Here is a 15,342-nt window from a genome sequence, read left to right as displayed (position 1 = left end):
GTTTACCCGAAGTAGATTCAAACATTTGACTTTACCATCCTTATGATCTTTCAGGTAAATAGGGCAGCTTCGCAACCAATGCCCCTTCTTTTAAAAAAAGAAACATATGGACTCTTTAGGAACGGTACATGGGAGTATCTCATACTTAGCCTTTCTCTTTACCATTTGGTCAACCGGGTTGACTATGGCCGATCCCTTTCCATTAGGAAGAGAAAGCTTTTCTAGACTTCGAATGTTACCATTTTCAATGTCCATGGAAGTTGGGAAGTTGATCTTCCAATCAAATTTGCTTTTCCAGTGCTCCAAATCATTGTTGATTCGGCAGCAACAAGCAAATAGGTAAGATTATTAAGGGTCATGTCATGGTCTATCATATAGCAATCCTTAAGGAACTCGCTATGTGACTTACGAAGTGATTGAAGAACCTAGTCAACAACCAACTTCCTCAAGACTTTGACACCCAACTCTCCCGGCTTGTCAATATGTGACTTTATCTCCAAGATGTTAGCACACATAGACTTTCCATCTTGCCAATAGGGCTTGAGTGACCTAGAACTTTGCGGGTTAGGGAGAATTTTTGGAGGAGGTGGAGCAAGTGAAGTATGATTTCTTGTTCCATTAATGCACAACAAAGGGATTAATCTTTCACCTTGATTGCCATGTGCGATATCATATTCATTAGGAAAGCTTGTTCCAAGAGATTTGGGCATATCATAGTTGTCTGAACTTAGACATCTATAAGGGAGAAATTCAAATTAGTTGATTTAAGTCCTTAATATAACGCCCAATATGAAATATTAAGGCTAGGACCCAACACAATATTTAATAACTTGGAAGAGGGATGTCGTAATCCAAGCTATAAAATATTTGAAGGTAGGGGAATGACGATTCACCAATTTCCACCATGAAAAACGAAACAGGTATTAGGTTTTAATTGGATTGAAACTCCTAGATCTTTTGAGATTCATTGAACTTTTGAATGGCATGTTTAAATCTCGATTGTGCCCTCTCAAGTTTGTGACTGGGATGTCGAGGATCACAAACAAGGTGTGAATAACCATGCAAATTAACGTGGTACCCTTAATTTTACCACCTAATCGATGTGCCGATTAACCACACGTGCTCCACCAATCTATGATAAACATTAAGTTACCCTTTTCCTCTCTTACTAGTCCATGTTAGTGTGGCAGTTAACCACACACACTCCACCAACGATTTGGTAAGGTACAAAGTGTAATTTCATGGTGTAGCACCAAATTCACATTTTCCTAAAGTAACTAAGATTGGGAATTTATAAGTGTTTAGTTACTTTATATTTATCATCATACTTTTAATGAAGGCAGAATTAGAGTCTTATCATACCCGTTCGGCTAACGACTCTCCACCAGTCAAGGAAGCGGTGGGTGAGAGTGGACACCCATTAAACTGCCATTTTATAGGCAGTAACCTTATACTCTCCTTATAGACCGATTTCGTGAATGAGGCCTACTAATGGTAAGATTGACTTTACTCTTATACATATATATATATATATATATATATATATATATATATATATATATATATATATAATACTAAACCTATAATATTATAATAATATAAGGGTTGAATTTTAAACTATTTAAAATTCTAGGGTTTGGAACTAAAAGTGCAACTTTACAAATTCCAAAACTTGAGGGCAAGTTTTCAACAATTCAAGAAACTTTTGGATTCCATAGCATATGAGTTTAATATAGGTTTTAAAGACTTTAATGAAGAGACTCTTGAACATCCATAACTTGAGGACAAGTTATGGAGTCCATAAAACTATTTATGAGAAAAGACTCTTCAATTATGTAACCTATAGCTTTAATGAAGATTTAACACAAAAACTTTTGGTTTTCCATAACTTGAGGACAAGTTATGGAATCCATTAAAGGCCATTTAGATCATCTAATAAACAAACAAACATGTCAAGAAAAACTATGATCTGGATTAAACTCATATGAACAAGACAATTCAAATCAAACAATTTCATGTAATTAGTCTAACCATTAAACTAATACAAAACATGAAACTTTTGATAATTATCTTTTGAATTGGATTGGAATGATCATTACCACATCAAAAACAGGTTTATAAGTTCAAAAAAAGCTTAGGGTAATGATTCTAGTCCAATTCCAGCCTTAAAAGTCGAAAATCTGCACTCTGGGCCTCCTACTCGTCGATTGTATGAACCTACTCGACGAGTAGGATGATTTTGTTCATGGACTCGGCGAGTCCCCCAGTGGACTCGGCGAGTCCACAGTCCAGATAGCCAGAAAATCAATTTTTTCAGCAATTTGCATCAAGTATAAATGAAAACAATCCTTGGCTCTTATACCACTGTTGGGTTTAGAGCATTCTAATACACCTATGGTGTGCATGCAAGCCTATGTGCTTTGGATCTATGTTTTCACTATTATACATGCAAATATACAAAATTCCAAAGCATCATCCTAACTAGCATATTATGGAGCAACTATACTACAAAAAGTCTAGTTAGATGACATACCTTTTGATGGAGCTTGATGTCTTGAACCTTTAAGAGCTTAGTGCCCCAAGTGTTGCACCTCAAATGGTTCACACAACACCACCAACTATAGGAATAACTTGAGAAGAAGGATACTTTGGTTCTCTCTATGAAATTCGGCCTTGCCTTCTTAGTGACCACACTCTAGTTCCAATTTCATGAACCATGGGGTCCTTTATATAGTGTGGCTCATTAGGGTTACACCATGTAAACCCATGACTTTCCATTTCCTTCATGATCCATGGGTTTTAACCTCCATGGAGTATCCATGGGTTACCACATGGGTTAAGCCCAACATAAAGGACAATGGATCACAAGCCCACATATATAAGAATGAATGATTTACATAATCAATCCTCATATATTTAATTAGTCTCTTTCGATCACAAAATTAATTACAAATTAATTCTTGATAAATACTAACTAAATAATACGATTTCATATTAATATATTAGAACTTATAGTATATTAATATAAATCATAAATAACTTTTTTCTCATTTTGTCTATCCAGTTGTTCTAATGCCATGCAACCCAAATGGATCATGCTACTCTCGGGTCGAACACATACCAATAATAGTTATGGGCTTAGTCACCTAATCCAACACATATAACACAACACATAAAACAACTATAGGTTATAGCAACCCTGGAGACTACCAAAAGTCTCAACACTAATAAACAACACATACACAATAATAACACTAAGACCTAGATGGTCATCGCATGTATATATAAAATCTATTCTACCAAATAGGTAAGAATAAGTGAGGAGACTCACCTCGCACAGATGACTGGTAAATCTTACACCCAAACTATAGGAGCTAAACTCCGCCTATTGATTACAACAATTAACCCTGATTAGTAATTAGGGTCAGCAACCTGAATCACAAGTCCAAAATCCTCAACCAAGTCCCTAAGAGGCAATAAGACCATTTTACCCTCCATGGCCCAAAACTCACAAAGTTTGACAAAAAGTCAAAAGTCAGCAAAATTCAACAATCTTGGTTCATACACAGGGCATACTGATCGAACCAGCTTGATTGGGGTCGTACTGGCTTAGATGGGGCGTAGCCACGAGTACGCCCAGCATACACAGCCAAACCATAAACTCTTAAATAAAACATCTTCTTCCTTTAAGACACATATTCCAACCCCATATCTGACCTCTAAAGAATGTGTTAATCCATAAAGTCTCTGACTTTAAGCCTTTGCATGGATAAAAAGGATGGTTATATGCTAGTATGATCGGTCAGATCTGTATCCTGGTAGATCGGATGTGGTTATGCTTAGTGAACTATAGTTTGGTCTGATTGTCTGTGTGCTGGTAGGAGATTACCTGTTATATGTGAATGATTGAGCAGTAGTGGAGGGAATCGCATCCCGAGGATGATAGGGCCCTAGTATGTTGTCTTGTAGACTATTATATGATTATTTGATATAGGTGCACATGTTTGATTGATCGTATGTGGGAAATCCAACCCGATGGTTGTGGGCCGAGAGTATTCCATCCCGAGGATGATTGGACTCATCGTATGTGGGCATTCCAACCCGATGGTTGTGGGCCGAGAGTATTCCATCCCGAGGATGATTGGACTCATAGTAGGTTGGCATTCCAACCCGATGGTTGAGAGCCTGGGGTGTTCCATCTTGATGGATGATTGGACCCATAGTAGTTGTTGTATGTGTAGGTGTGTGGGCATTCCAACCCGATGGTTGTGGGCCGAGAGTATTCCATCCCGAGGATGATTGGACTCATAGTAGGTTGGCATTCCAACCCGATGGTTGAGGGCCTGGGGTATTCCATCCTGATGGATGATTGGACCCATAGTAGTAGTTGTATGTGTAGGTGTGTGGGCATTCCAACCCGATGGTTGTGGGCCGAGAGTATTCCATCCCGAGGATGATTGGACTCGTAGTATGTTGGCATTCCAACCCGATGGTTGAGGGCCAGGGGTATTCCAACCCGATGGTTGACTGGACCCATAGGATGTTGTTCATTGCTTTATGTGTATGGTTGTGTGTATGGGTATTTTAGGGGTAACCCACTAAGCTTTCGGGCTTACAGTTTACGTTTATTGTTTCAGGTACATCAGGAGATCGTGGCAAGGCAAAGGCGTGATCGTACAGCTCCTCACTTTTTATGACTTTGTTTCTGGGATACTCTGATATGATACATTTTGAAAACAAGTTTTGAAATGTTTTAAAAGTTTTAAATTTGCTTAAATTTTATGGGTGTTACAGTGTATGTGTTTCATGTTGTGTGTATGTGTAAATGTACATGTGAATGTATACAATTATGTATAACTCTCTGTGTTTATATCACTGTGTTTATGTATACGACTACTTATTTTAGTTTTTTTAATCATTAGAAATCAAATATGTTTCCTATATTAAGTCCGTACATGCATATACCTGTCGTTTTTAATATTATTTTAAGCTATTATAAAATTTAACGTCATTTTAAATTATCAACCGTGTAGTACATGGGTTTTAACCTAGTGTGTGTGTGTGTGTATAAGTGTTAAACATAAGTTATCTTATAAGAATTAGAGTAATATTGTTTAAGGATAATAATTATTTTATTGAAAGTGTTTATCTCATAATTAATTTCATGGATTTAAATATTTTTAACGAAATATATTAGTTAAAAGTGTTAAACATATGTTATCTTATAAGAATCAGAGTAATATGGTTTAAGAATAATAATTATTTTATTGAAAGTGTTGTACATGGGTTATAACCTAGTATAAATATATATTCATGGGCAACATACCGAGATTCGACCAATACAAAATAAAGCAAAGAAGGATAGAACCGAATAACCAAATAAAATGGAAATAGAAATCAGATTCAATGTATAAAATCGGAATCAATGTTAACAAAAATCAAAAAAGTTTAAGAGCATTCAATTACTAAAATCATAATGACATAATCAAACCTAAAACATTACTTGAACGGAAAGTATGATCCGTACACAACACTTTTTAGTTATACACAATAAATTATGTATTATACAGTTGTACAGTATAATCATCTAAAGCATAAATTATTGTGTACAATTAAAAATTGTTTTGTTCAAATCCCTACCTAATTTTTATCAATTCTAATTGAATGGCAATAGTGTAACTGAAATAGTGGAACACTTCATAAAAGTCTAATACTCTAACTGAAAATCTCTTTTATCAATTTTATTTTATAATCAAATTGTCTACTGTTCACACTAAACAACTCTTTCAATCATATCTCTAAATATTACTAAAACAAAACCTTAACTTCTTCATTGAAGAAACATCAACCCTTGATTGCATTTCCCTCCTTTAGTCTCCACCTTAGGATCATTTTGCTGACATCATCCTGACCCAGCATAATACACGCGCCTCCCGAATAAAACTTCCTTCTTACGATTCTTTCCTTCATTCTTATGTTTTCTCTCTAAACAATCAACACAATCAGCTCCCCTGAAACTCAATAGATATGAACCCTAACCCCTTCCTTCTCCTTCCTTCTGCCGATATGCATAACCCCATTGATTTCATCTATACATGGAATCGATCCTATGCGTTCTACTAAATAATGAAATGGAATCGATCCTATGCGTAACCCCAGGAATTCCTGAGGGGCACCGCGTCGACCATCAACGATTTTCGACCATCAGTTTCTTTTCCACCCATCGTTCCCGATTCCCCATCAACTCTCCGCGTCGACCATTTGTCGTTTATCACCAAAACAAAAGGCATTGGTTACACGACTTGTTAAAGAGGGAACCGGAAAGACGACATTAGCAATCGGCGATGGAGCTAACGATGTCGGAATGATTCAAGAAGCCGACATCGGAATCGGAATCAGTGGAGTTGAGGGAAAATATTGTATATTTATTATATAATTTCCTTATATTAGACATGGTATATTGATATTATTTTGGATATCATACCATAATTAAAACATATCTTAAGTATGGAAATGATATTACATTCCAAAATCTTTATGTGATATCAGCATTAACCAAATTTATTTTTCCCTATAAATATACTGTCTAGGATTTTTCATTACAAATCAAAATTCTCTCTAACCAATTATCCCCTTCCATTGCAGATAATAGTATTCCATGGCATCTAACAATGCGGATCAGGTCGTCTTTGATAAGGTTGCTGAAATCAACGCATCTAAAGAGTCTTGGAACATACGTGTTAAAGTCGTCATGCTTTGGAAGCCGACCTATATAAACAATCCTAATATGGTCGCAAGCCTGGACATGATTTTAATTGACCAGGAGGTACTGTTTTTACACCATTTGTTTTTTAGATTATCAATTTCTTATGTTATCTCTATTCAAAAAAATTGAAATTCGATTTTTGTTATGCTTTTTTACTTCTATTCATACAATTTTAACAATTTTAATAATCAACTGTATTATTTTTAAAAATAAACTTTAGTCTATGTAATGAAATCACTTATTGTTCCTTTTTTTTAATATTTTTTTTACACTTTTTTATCTTTCATTGTCACCTACAGGGAAGTAGAATTCAAGCAACAATAAAAAAAAATCTTATTCATGTATTTGAATCCCTATTCGATGAAGGAGCTGTCCGGGAGATCAGTAACTTCGCTATGGCTAGCAATGAAAGCGAATACATTAGTCAACTCTCCGCGTCGACCATTTGTCGTTCATCACCAAAACAAAAGGCATTGGTTACACGACTTGTTAAAGAGGGAACCGGAAAGACGACATTAGCAATCGGCGATGGAGCTAACGATGTCGGAATGATTCAAGAAGCCGACATCGGAATCGGAATGAGTGGAGTTGAGGGAATGCAGGCGGTTATGTCGAGCGACATCTCAATTGCTCAATTCCGGGTTTTGGAACAATTGCTATTAGTCCATGGACATTGGTCTTACCGAAGAATTTCTTCAATGTTAAGAATTCTGTAAAAAAAATCCCCAAATTTGATGCACAAGGGTATGTCGTATATTGAATATTTGATTGATTTTGTTGGTTTAATTTTTGCAGATATGCTATTTTTTCTATAAAAACATCGTATTTGGAACCACGATTTTCTTGTATGAAGCTTATGCATCATTCTCAGCTCAACCTGCGTATAATGATTGGTATTTGTCTCTTTACAATGTCTTCTTCGCATCGCTTCCTGTCATTGCATTGGGAGTATTTGATCAAGATGTATCTTCTCGATTTTGTCTCAAGGTATTGAAAATTCAAATATTGTATCTTTTTTATTTAATGGATTTAATGGAGACAAGACTTATTAGGGTTTTTTTCTTTTTGACTTATTCTAGAAGCTTTTCAAATTTATAGTTTTTTATATGGTAAATATTATCTTAAATATGGTATGATTTTATTTATTTTTTGCTTATTCTACAAGCTTTTCAAATTTACAGTTTTTTATATGGTAAATATTATCTTAAATATGGTATGATTTTATTTATTTTTTCCTTATTCTACAAGCTTTTCAAATTTACAGTTTTTTATATGGTAATTATTATATTTTAAAAGATAGTATGATTTTATCTATTTTCTACTTATATTTGACATGGTATACTGATATTATTTTGGATATCATACCATATATAAAACATCTTTTAAGTATGGAAATGATATTACATTTCAGAATCTTTATGTCATATCAGCGTTAACCAAATTTATATTTTCCTATATTTTGTAAAAATATATTAACCATCTTATATTGATATTATTTTCGATATCATACCATATTTATGAAAATATTGTATATTTATTATATAATTTCCTTATATTAGACATGGTATATTGATATTATTTTGGATATCATACCATAATTAAAACATATCTTAAGTATGGAAATGATATTACATTCCAAAATCTTTATGTGATATCAGTATTAACCAAATTTATTTTTCCCTATAAATATATTGTCTACGATTTTTCATTACAAATCAAAATTCTCTCTAACCAATTATCCCCTTCCATTGCAGATAATAGTATTCCATGGCATCTAACAATGCAGATCAGATCGTCTTTGATAAGGTTGCTGAAATCAACGCATCTAAAGAGTCTTGGAACATACGTGTTAAAGTCGTCATGCTTTGGAAGCCGACCTATATAAACAATCCTAATATGGTCGCAAGCCTGGACATGATTTTAATTGACCAGGAGGTACTGTTTTTACACCATTTGTTTTTTAGATTATCAATTTCTTATGTTATCTCTATTCAAAAAAATTGAAATTCGATTTTTGTTATGCTTTTTTACTTCTATTCATACAATTTTAACAATTTTAATAATCAATTGTATTATTTTTAAAAATAAACTTTAGTCTATGTAATGAAATCTCTTATTGTTCCTTTTTTTTAATATTTTTTTTACACTTTTTTATCTTTCATTGTCACCTACAGGGAAGTAGAATTCAAGCAACAATAAAAAAAAATCTTATTCCTGTATTTGAATCCCTATTCGATGAAGGAGCTGTCCGGGAGATCAGTTACTTCGCTATGGCTAGCAATGAAAGCGAATACATTGGTCAACTCTCCGCGTCGACCATTTGTCGTTCATCACCAAAACAAAAGGCATTGGTTACACGACTTGTTAAAGAGGGAACCGGAAAGACGACATTAGCAATCGGCGATGGAGCTAACGATGTCGGAATGATTCAAGAAGCCGACATCGGAATCGGAATGAGTGGAGTTGAGGGAATGCAGGCGGTTATGTCGAGCGACATCTCAATTGCTCAATTCCGGGTTTTGGAACAATTGCTATTAGTCCATGGACATTGGTCTTACCGAAGAATTTCTTCAATGTTAAGAATTCTGTAAAAAAAAATCCCCAAATTTGATGCACAAGGGTATGTCGTATATTGAATATTTGATTGATTTTGTTGGTTTAATTTTTGCAGATATGCTATTTTTTCTATAAAAACATCGTATTTGGAACCACGATTTTCTTGTATGAAGCTTATGCATCATTCTCAGCTCAACCTGCGTATAATGATTGGTATTTGTCTCTATACAATGTCTTCTTCACATCGCTTCCTGTCATTGCATTGGGAGTATTTGATCAAGATGTATCTTCTCGATTTTGTCTCAAGGTATTGAAAATTCAAATATTGTATCTTTTTTATTTAATGGATTTAATGGAGACAAGACTTATTAGGGTTTTTTTCTTTTTGACTTATGAAAACCTAGAAGAATGTTCTTTTCTCTATTTGGGAGAAGCTTTGGGCATTTCGTACAAGTTGTAAAGAAAGATGTCGATTTTCTCAAGAAGAATTTCAGTCTCCTTCTTGGCCTCGGCCTTATTATCTAGGTTTTGCTTTTTCTCACTTTCTCCATAATCTCTATTTTTGGCATAATTTACTTGTAATTATAATTTCAAGAAATCCTGCAGCTATTTCTTCAAATTATTTCCATTTCCACCTTTTGTTGGTATCTACGCTAAATGACCAATTTCATTCGACAGCCGAACTTCACTTGCTCATGCTCATGCCAATGAAGATAACCATATTGCTGATGCTGAATCTGATGGGTTTGAATTGGAAATCAGTGCTCTTGTCATGAAACTAAGGCCAATCAAACAGGTCTGTGATCTGTCTTATTATTCCTTTTAAAAATTTAAGTTATTGTTTTATAGAAGATTACAATAAGATAAGATATCTCTTCTTTCAGGAGTCTTTAATTCGTGTTAACAACAAACTTATATTGTTGGCATCCCTTAGTAATTCATTGGAGTAAATTGTCGATTCTATAGAAAGGCAAGTTCTTATTTTATGTATCGATATATGAAACACATGTTTTTTTAAAGAAAAGATGTGTCATGTAATCTACAGGTTTGGAAATGCATCAGCAAAAGCATCTGATGAAGAAGTGGTACAAGAACAGAATGATGTTAAGCCGACACCTGGGCATGGGCATCATAAACTCCCATGTTGGGGTTATCTTCTTTAAAGCTCACTGGTTTGCTCCGTTTGATCTTCAATTTCTTCTCCTCTTTTTGTGTTTAGGTTTCTGTTTTACTCCATGTTGACTTTGATTTCGATATATATCATATAAGTAACAGTTGAACAAGAACTCATCCATGCAGTTTCTGCCACCAATGATCACAACAACACAATAAGAACAGGTTAATCCAAAGTCAAACACCCTTTTGTGTTTTTCCAAATCCATTTTCAATCAAACAAATCATAACTCTGGATAGATTAATTTCCTTGGATTCAGGAACACTATGGAGTACAGTTGCTTACATCATCACTGCAGTCTAATCTTTCATGTACGTATTTGTACGTAGTTTCTACATTTAAGTAGTATTATTCGGTCAACAGGTGAAAAACAGGCGTTGCTATGTGGTTGGCTTCAGTTTCTTAACTTCTTTGGGACTGGTGTTGCTTATGTGGTTACAACCTCAACTTGTATGATGTAATTAATTAACTATGCCTCTTTATCAAATGTTTTCAAAGAGATGTTTATTGTTCATGTATACAACACTTTATCCATACACTTTATCCATACAGAGCAATTCAGAAATCAAATTGTTACCATAAAGAAGGGCAGGAGGCTACATGTGAATATTCGGGCAAAGAGTCTCAATATTTAAAAGATAAATTAGATTACACATGTCAAAGAGTCTCAATATTTATAACTGTTATGTATGGTCTATCAACACTTTACCACCCATGTTTTTAAATTTATAAATACGTAATGTATTAAATATGATTACACTATACTGTTATTGTTGCTATAGCTTCATTTATTCTATTCAATATGACAATTTAAGATGCTGTAAGCACTTAATCGATCAGGGGCATTTTAGTAATTTTGTCGAAGTTTATTAAAATATTATATATTTATTATATTTTTTCCTTATTCTACAAGCTTTTCAAATTTACATGTCAAAGAGTCTCAATATTTATAACTGTTATGTATGGTCTATCAACACTTTACCATCTATTTTTTTAAATTTATAAATACGTAATTTTTAAATATGATTACACTATATTGTTATTGTTCCTATAGCTTCATTTATTCTATTCAATATGACAATTTAAGATGATGTAAGCACTTAATCGATTAGGGGCATTTTAGTAATTTTGTCGAAATTTATGAAAATATTGTATATTTATTCTATAATTTCCTTATTCTAGAAGCTTTTCAAATTTATAGTTTTTTATATGGTAAATATTATCTTAAATATGGTATGATTTTATTTATTTTTTGCTTATTCTACAAGCTTTTCAAATTTACAGTTTTTTATATGGTAAATATTATCTTAAATATGGTATGATTTTATTTATTTTTTCCTTATTCTACAAGCTTTTCAAATTTACAGTTTTTTATATGGTAATTATTATATTTTAAAAGATAGTATGATTTTATCTATTTTCTACTTATATTTGACATGGTATACTGATATTATTTTGGATATCATACCATATATAAAACATCTTTTAAGTATGGAAATGATATTACATTCCAGAATCTTTATGTCATATCAGCGTTAACCAAATTTATATTTTCCTATATTTTGTAAAAATATATTAACCATCTTATATTGATATTATTTTCGATATCATACCATATTTATGAAAATATTGTATATTTATTATATAATTTCCTTATATTAGACATGGTATATTGATATTATTTTGGATATCATACCATAATTAAAACATATCTTAAGTATGGAAATGATATTACATTCCAAAATCTTTATGTGATATCAGTATTAACCAAATTTATTTTTCCCTATAAATATATTGTCTACGATTTTTCATTACAAATCAAAATTCTCTCTAACCAATTATCCCCTTCCATTGCAGATAATAGTATTCCATGGCATCTAACAATGCAGATCAGGTCGTCTTTGATAAGGTTGCTGAAATCAACGCATCTAAAGAGTCTTGGAACATACGTGTTAAAGTCGTCATGCTTTGGAAGCCGACCTATATAAACAATCCTAATATGGTCGCAAGCCTGGACATGATTTTAATTGACCAGGAGGTACTGTTTTTACACCATTTGTTTTTTAGATTATCAATTTCTTATGTTATCTCTATTCAAAAAAATTGAAATTCGATTTTTGTTATGCTTTTTTACTTCTATTCATACAATTTTAACAATTTTAATAATCAATTGTATTATTTTTAAAAATAAACTTTAGTCTATGTAATGAAATCTCTTATTGTTCCTTTTTTTTAATATTTTTTTTACACTTTTTTATCTTTCATTGTCACCTACAGGGAAGTAGAATTCAAGCAACAATAAAAAAAAATCTTATTCCTGTATTTGAATCCCTATTCGATGAAGGAGCTGTCCGGGAGATCAGTTACTTCGCTATGGCTAGCAATGAAAGCGAATACATTGGTCAACTCTCCGCGTCGACCATTTGTCGTTCATCACCAAAACAAAAGGCATTGGTTACACGACTTGTTAAAGAGGGAACCGGAAAGACGACATTAGCAATCGGCGATGGAGCTAACGATGTCGGAATGATTCAAGAAGCCGACATCGGAATCGGAATGAGTGGAGTTGAGGGAATGCAGGCGGTTATGTCGAGCGACATCTCAATTGCTCAATTCCGGGTTTTGGAACAATTGCTATTAGTCCATGGACATTGGTCTTACCGAAGAATTTCTTCAATGTTAAGAATTCTGTAAAAAAAAATCCCCAAATTTGATGCACAAGGGTATGTCGTATATTGAATATTTGATTGATTTTGTTGGTTTAATTTTTGCAGATATGCTATTTTTTCTATAAAAACATCGTATTTGGAACCACGATTTTCTTGTATGAAGCTTATGCATCATTCTCAGCTCAACCTGCGTATAATGATTGGTATTTGTCTCTATACAATGTCTTCTTCACATCGCTTCCTGTCATTGCATTGGGAGTATTTGATCAAGATGTATCTTCTCGATTTTGTCTCAAGGTATTGAAAATTCAAATATTGTATCTTTTTTATTTAATGGATTTAATGGAGACAAGACTTATTAGGGTTTTTTTCTTTTTGACTTATGAAAACCTAGAAGAATGTTCTTTTCTCTATTTGGGAGAAGCTTTGGGCATTTCGTACAAGTTGTAAAGAAAGATGTCGATTTTCTCAAGAAGAATTTCAGTCTCCTTCTTGGCCTCGGCCTTATTATCTAGGTTTTGCTTTTTCTCACTTTCTCCATAATCTCTATTTTTGGCATAATTTACTTGTAATTATAATTTCAAGAAATCCTGCAGCTATTTCTTCAAATTATTTCCATTTCCACCTTTTGTTGGTATCTACGCTAAATGACCAATTTCATTCGACAGCCGAACTTCACTTGCTCATGCTCATGCCAATGAAGATAACCATATTGCTGATGCTGAATCTGATGGGTTTGAATTGGAAATCAGTGCTCTTGTCATGAAACTAAGGCCAATCAAACAGGTCTGTGATCTGTCTTATTATTCCTTTTAAAAATTTAAGTTATTGTTTTATAGAAGATTACAATAAGATAAGATATCTCTTCTTTCAGGAGTCTTTAATTCGTGTTAACAACAAACTTATATTGTTGGCATCCCTTAGTAATTCATTGGAGTAAATTGTCGATTCTATAGAAAGGCAAGTTCTTATTTTATGTATCGATATATGAAACACATGTTTTTTTAAAGAAAAGATGTGTCATGTAATCTACAGGTTTGGAAATGCATCAGCAAAAGCATCTGATGAAGAAGTGGTACAAGAACAGAATGATGTTAAGCCGACACCTGGGCATGGGCATCATAAACTCCCATGTTGGGGTTATCTTCTTTAAAGCTCACTGGTTTGCTCCGTTTGATCTTCAATTTCTTCTCCTCTTTTTGTGTTTAGGTTTCTGTTTTACTCCATGTTGACTTTGATTTCGATATATATCATATAAGTAACAGTTGAACAAGAACTCATCCATGCAGTTTCTGCCACCAATGATCACAACAACACAATAAGAACAGGTTAATCCAAAGTCAAACACCCTTTTGTGTTTTTCCAAATCCATTTTCAATCAAACAAATCATAACTCTGGATAGATTAATTTCCTTGGATTCAGGAACACTATGGAGTACAGTTGCTTACATCATCACTGCAGTCTAATCTTTCATGTACGTATTTGTACGTAGTTTCTACATTTAAGTAGTATTATTCGGTCAACAGGTGAAAAACAGGCGTTGCTATGTGGTTGGCTTCAGTTTCTTAACTTCTTTGGGACTGGTGTTGCTTATGTGGTTACAACCTCAACTTGTATGATGTAATTAATTAACTATGCCTCTTTATCAAATGTTTTCAAAGAGATGTTTATTGTTCATGTATACAACACTTTATCCATACACTTTATCCATACAGAGCAATTCAGAAATCAAATTGTTACCATAAAGAAGGGCAGGAGGCTACATGTGAATATTCGGGCAAAGAGTCTCAATATTTAAAAGATAAATTAGATTACACATGTCAAAGAGTCTCAATATTTATAACTGTTATGTATGGTCTATCAACACTTTACCACCCATGTTTTTAAATTTATAAATACGTAATGTATTAAATATGATTACACTATACTGTTATTGTTGCTATAGCTTCATTTATTCTATTCAATATGACAATTTAAGATGTTGTAAGCACTTAATCGATCAGGGGCATTTTAGTAATTTTGTCGAAGTTTATTAAAATATTATATATTTATTATATTTTTTCCTTATTCTACAAGCTTTTCAAATTTACATGTCAAAGAGTCTCAATATTTATAACTGTTATGTATGGTCTATCAACACTTTACCATCTATTTTTTTAAATTTATAAATACGTAA

At 33.2% G+C, this 15,342-nt stretch overlaps 2 long non-coding RNA genes across 2 annotated transcripts; both read left to right on the top strand.

Moving 5' to 3' along the window:
* Positions 1-10,371: 10,371 nt before the first annotated feature.
* LOC145118886 (uncharacterized) lies at positions 10,372-11,165 on the top strand. Its single transcript, XR_013713535.1, has 3 exons — positions 10,372-10,660; positions 10,756-10,953; positions 11,049-11,165. It is a non-coding gene; the product is annotated as an uncharacterized LOC145118886 (long non-coding RNA).
* A 3,039-nt stretch (positions 11,166-14,204) lies between these two features.
* LOC145118888 (uncharacterized) lies at positions 14,205-14,998 on the top strand. The gene is made up of 3 exons (XR_013713536.1): positions 14,205-14,493; positions 14,589-14,786; positions 14,882-14,998. It is a non-coding gene; the product is annotated as an uncharacterized LOC145118888 (long non-coding RNA).
* Positions 14,999-15,342: the final 344 nt, after the last annotated feature.

The sequence above is a fragment of the Lactuca virosa genome, chromosome 6 (assembly GCF_052849685.1).
Source record: "Lactuca virosa cultivar CGN04683 chromosome 6, Lactuca_virosa_CGN04683_v6, whole genome shotgun sequence".
Lineage (NCBI taxonomy): Eukaryota > Viridiplantae > Streptophyta > Magnoliopsida > Asterales > Asteraceae > Lactuca > Lactuca virosa.
This window is presented reverse-complemented; position numbering and strand designations above follow the sequence as displayed.